We start from the raw sequence: 6000 nt of genomic DNA, 5'->3' as shown, positions 1-6000 counted from the left end.
TATGCTCCATGATTCGTATCTTAAATTTCCTTTCTGTTTTTCCTACATATGCCATAATAATGCAAGGATAGTTGATGCTGTAAATCACATTCTTAGTGTTGCAGTCCGATGTGTGCAACAATTTTATGACTTCTCCTGTATTCGGAGTTAAGTTATTTTCTTAAATCACATTGCTGCAATGTGTGCAATTTAAGAATTTCTTGGTTCCTTTCCACCGTATGTCGACTTTTTTCTGTGGTTTACAAAGTGATTCTGAGGTTTTTTGATCTTGTGTAGGCATGCTAAAAATGTTGTTAATATCTGGTTCATTTTGTAACAGTTCCCACCTGGTGATGATGATCTTTTTGACAGCTGGAAAGCTAGTTGAATATCTGGAACGAAAATATGTTGATTTTCTTTGGGTTTATTCCATTTTAATAGTAGGCCTGACCTGCCTAACTAGCTGGAACGTTGTTTGCAATATTTCCTCTGGATATCCTCTGCACTTATATTTTTGTTTCTGTAAAATTATGCTTTTTTCATTGATTCTCTGTTCTGTGCAAATCCTTTTACTTCCTAAAATTTGGGAAAAATGGTCAGTTCCGGATTTAACGTCTAGGGTGGAAACTTGTGTACAATAATACATCCAGAAAAGCTATCCTTGTTTCGTCAATAAACTTGATCCTTGGGTTATGTGTTCATTGAGCAAATCCTGTCTTCCAATCTGTTTCTTGTATCTGTCCATATCAAAAATATGTCCTACACGAATCTGCAGTACAGTGCTATTTTTTTGTTCCACTCCTGATCCCGGAAAATGTGGTTTTCTTCGAACTTTGCTATGAATATATTAGCATATGTCGGTGCAGCAAAAAAGCCCATTGATGTTCCGGTTGGTTGTATATTAAACTTGTTCTGCCATTCAAAATTACTATGATGTAGACAAAAGTATAACAGCTCCTGTAAGAATACCCTGTCCGCTCTGATGCTCGATACTTGTAGCAACGCCATTCCATTGTCTTCATTCCCTTTGTATGGGGGATTGAGATCTAAAGAGCTGTAACATCTATGGTGCAGAGTAACCACAGATCTTGGATTGATGCTTCTATTGTTTAGAGTTTCTGAACAAAATCTATTGTGTCTTTTTTTTATAGGAGCGCCATGTTTGTACAAACATTTGTAGGGAATTGTCAAAATATATCCCCGATGGTTCAAAAAGTGAACCACAGCCTGATACTATGGGGTGAAATGGTGGATCCTGTAGGTCTTTGTGTAATTTAGGAATCATATACAGCTGTGGTCTGTGTCAAAAACGATCTAGTTGTAGCATTTATCCAATCCATTTGTTTGGCTTTTTCCAAAATCTTGTTCAACTTAATGATCAACTGTGATATTGGGTCCTTTTCCAGTGTCATGTTTGTTGATTCTTCAGACATAGGTTGATTAACATTGGCTTGGTAATACTGTGTATCCATTACTACTAATGGTCCCACTTTGTCATCAGCTTGTAATGTAATGGTTGGATTGTTCACTAAAGATTTTAACAGATTTCTTACCTGTACGGTAAAGTTCTGTCCTGTATGTTTCTTGAATTTCAATTTCCTGATGACATTTTGCACCATAATCTCAAATGTATCCAACGATTTATGAGAGACAGGAACTTGAAATTTACTCTTAGGTTTAAATTCCATCTTCTCCTGATCTTCTGGCTCTGTTCTGACTGGTATGTTTCTTGAATTTCAATTTCCTGATGACATTTTGCACCATAATCTCAAATGTATCCAACGATTTATGAGAGACAGGAACTTGAAATTTACTCTTAGGTTTAAATGCCATCTTCTCCTGATCTTCTGGCTCTGTTCTGACTGGTACTATGTTGGAAAAGAAATGTCTATTCTAGCCTATGGGTTGGTGGCGTCTCAAAGAGGTGTTTTTAGACTTTGTGATAATATAAGAGCATGGAGATCAAACACTGCATTCATCAGTGTTCGATGTACTGATTTCCAAAAACACAACAGCATGACAAATAGTGGCACGAGCACTAGAGCTAATATAAAACATGTTAAAGTAAAGGGTTCTGGACCTTTCTTCTTTCCTTTTCACACTGGAAGAAATGCATGTTGTGTCAGTAACAAGTAAACCAAATGAGCATGCAAAAATAATGGTAAAAAACAACACCAGAGATGAACACTTCGAAATGACTAGTTAACATCAATATCTTGAATTGAAGATCAACCCTTGCAAATCCTTTTTCTGTTATAATTTCATTTTCAGAATTGCCCCCGAAGAAAGGACCAAGTCCCAAAATGCATTGGGCATGAAAATTGGGATTGTTTCACAGTGGTTATGTATACATATTCTGCACACAAAGAAGATTGTGTTTGTAATGTGGCAATAATAATATTATGTATATTCATGAATCATGCAAAATATGAGAATACATAACGGTGATGAATAGAATTATATTCAAGTAATTCGTTATTATGTTGTAACACATCATAGTGTACATTCCACACTGTGTGCAAGTTTAATTACTTGAGAGTACAATTAATTTGAATGTCCAGTCATCCCTGAAGGATATAGCAAGCTTTTTTGTAAATGCTCTCTGGTCCTAGATCTCTTTGCAGAGTGAATAGAAAGTGATTAATTAGAGGTCCCTGTGGAACTCAAGAGCGGTGCCTCGTAATAGGCTGTAATATTGCATCAGTTATTTTTTTAACCCTAGCCATAAAAAAAGTTTAAGGAGGTTTACCCTGATGGCATTGCCATGAAGTGGACTAGACACTGTTGTTTTTTAATAACTATGTGATAAAATTGTTAGTTATAGCGCAACACTAAAATCTATCAGATGGTAAGTCCCAAATCACATAAGTGGATCATGAGGACAAATACCCTTTTTGGTATCTGCATCCACATCCATCACAGAAAAATTGCAGGAAGACAGCGGATGGAATCCTGCAATGACAATGACAATGACAATTACCCAATCTGTGAGAGATTGGGTAATATTTTGACACACCAAATCTGTGTGCCCTTCTGGAGCACATATGATCCACAAAGAAGTAAGTTACCCCAAGCCAATCTGATTGGCTACCCAAAAGTATAGCAGGTGGCACCATTATCCTAGTCTATGTTATGTCTGGTATCTCCTCTGGACAAGCATATAATAATGAAAATAATAATAACAACACTAAGATGAAGAATGAAAATGACTCTCTACCTTCCATTTTAATGTTACTGCTGCTCACCGAGGGACTCTGTGACCACATAGAGAAATTTGAATACCTCCATTTAACATTCTAATTTAAGAGAGCTCTAATTTAAGAGAGCTCTGCATGTAGATGTGTGGAATTCAAGCTTGGTATGATAGAGCAATATGAATCATGTCTTTGCTTACTATATTACCTTAAGGAACCGGCATGGCTAACTTCCAAATAGGTAGTGTAGAATGCACGCTAATATGTTAGGATGCTGCTGTCAATATCCCCCAAAGGAGTTAGATAATTGGAGTCACTTAAAGAACAGAAACTATGAATGAAAAGTGAATTTTCTCTGAAATATGTGAGGGAAACAATGAAACTAGGAATACAGCAACATACTTGTATGTCAGGGCAGTCGGATACTGCCTCATTGAATGAGCTGTCTTGTACTGTAACAAATATAAATCAAAATGTATGCTAAATCAATCTATGTATACATATTTCTACTATTTAATAATGAGATAAAATATAGATGGAAAATTACAAATGTAGTTGCTTACAACCTAACATCTAAAAACATTTTTACAGCACATAATACCAAATGTCCCAAAGAAGTTGGGAGCTAATCCAACATAACAACCTTCCCTGAATAGCCCATAGGCATTCATGAATTTTAGTGTTGATTACTAGAGCTCATGATTAACTCAATGTTGTGTTCAAAACAGCAGTCTGAAGCTCTCCTTACTCTGAAAAATACTCCCATTACTGCATACTGACAATCGGATATTTAATTAAATCTGTCATCATGTGCTGCCTGGACTGCTATAAGATAATGAATACTCACCTCACCAGAGCCACAACTACAAAACTAAGCCATCAGAATGTGTTTCAACCTCCAAAAATAGGAACACATCAAGCTTGCATTGATAGCTAAGAGTCAAGGCCTAAGTCAGATTCAATATGCTCTGTATCTTGGGAGTACAAGACTCAAAACTGTGTACTGCCATCAACATATGATCTTAGCTATATGCATTTCATGAAAATACAAAAAAATCGAACTACTCAGAGATGTCTTCCAACACATCTTCAGAACCATCAGGGGCCTGCATCACAGAACATTAGGCATGGGCACCAGCCCTACCTGATTCAATGCGATCTTCCCTCAAAAATTTTTATCAGCTGATTACACTATGTTGTGATCCCTAAGTAGCTCACTGAAGTGAAATTTTTATATACTAAAAAAGCTAACAATTAAGTATACAGTTGCCTTTATACAGACGTGTTAATAATTTGTGACTATATTTACAACCTAGCCCAAACTTGTTCGCGCTTTAAAATTACATATTTTCCAGCCCTATATTTCTAACTAGCTAATAAAAAGGTAACTGTACATGCCTATCATTGTGTTGCTATGTTCATAAAGTACTTTTTTCCTCTGTTGACTATTGAAAATAAAAGAGTCAACCATCCCGATCCAATATAATTTTAGAAATGGTATGCCTTTTTTAGCTAAACCTAACCCTTCCAAATACTCATTCCTTGAGTTATGTATTGAGTTATGTAGACGGTTATGTTTTAATGTTTTGTGACTGAAATCTGGTCGTAAAACATCAACATTTTAACAGCAAGTCAAAGATGTGAATGTGAATAAAGGCAAAAACATTTTTAGGAGTAGGCATTTGTTCCTGTGACCACTTCCTACTCCTAAACAAGGGTTGCAAACGTTTTCTTCTTTTTTTAGAGAAACAGGTTCTATTTAAAAAAAAGAGAGATTGCTTTATTTGAAAGCAATCACAGACATGGTGGTCTACTGGCTACCATGCCTGTGACTCTAGCTAATCATGTGGGTCATAATTTGCAACCTACCTCATGCATAGAAATGAGGTAAGTCGAATTCAGGCGTAGCCTGTGCAGGTAAGAGTGGTGGGGCAGGGTGGGGCAGGGGGGTAGTCGACAGACGACGATGAGGGTGAACTTAATTTAAAAAAGCAAAAACAACTTACTTTGCTCTCGCCACATCGCCAAACCGGCGATGCAGCAAGTCCAAGGTTAGTGGTTTTGTTTTTTAAAATGTAAGTTTCACCCAATTTCACACAGGGAGCTAGTGAAGTTTATTTAGAAGGGGTATGGAAGCCGTTCTGGGAGGGAAATTCGCTACTAGGCGGGCCGCAGTATTCTGAACCACCTGCAATTTTCCCAAGGAGGCCTCGTTGGCCGAAGCCAATAGTGCATGAGAGTATGAAAACAAGTCCCCGCAGTGGTGGTGGCATGTGCTTCAAGCGTAAATTTCTGTTCAATGCGGATTTTTTTACCACAGTTTTTCGCAGTAGGGGTGGAGCCAAATTCATTCATAAGTCAATTGAATTCGGGTCTTCCGAGGCATACTTAGTAGCAACAAATGTAGAAAAAAACAAAGGTGAAAGGAAACATCAAAACTGTGCTTGAACTAAATGACCAGATTCACATGACTAAGTTGTGAGGCAACTTGCTACTGCCAGTCAGCTGCTTAAATTACCTGGGGTGTTGTCTTCAATGAAAAATCTGATTGGTTGTTCTATTCTGGAAGACCTGGCATATTCTGCTCCTGTTTCACAGCCCCAGCTTCTCATGAACCTGTCTCCAGAGTTTTCGTGATCTTAGCATTCTATTTCTGTCATTCTCCCGAGTTACTCCTCAAGTAGCCTAAACTCACCTGGTCTTTGAGTCATGACACTCATTACTACATGCTCAAAAAAGAGACACTAAACATCAACCTATGCACAGAAATATGAAACTCAAGTTTACGATCATGGCATGCACCTTGGAATGCAAATAAAAACAACTT

The sequence above is a fragment of the Lissotriton helveticus genome, chromosome 3_1 (assembly GCF_964261635.1).
Source record: "Lissotriton helveticus chromosome 3_1, aLisHel1.1, whole genome shotgun sequence".
Lineage (NCBI taxonomy): Eukaryota > Metazoa > Chordata > Amphibia > Caudata > Salamandridae > Lissotriton > Lissotriton helveticus.
Note: the sequence above shows the minus strand (reverse complement) of the source record.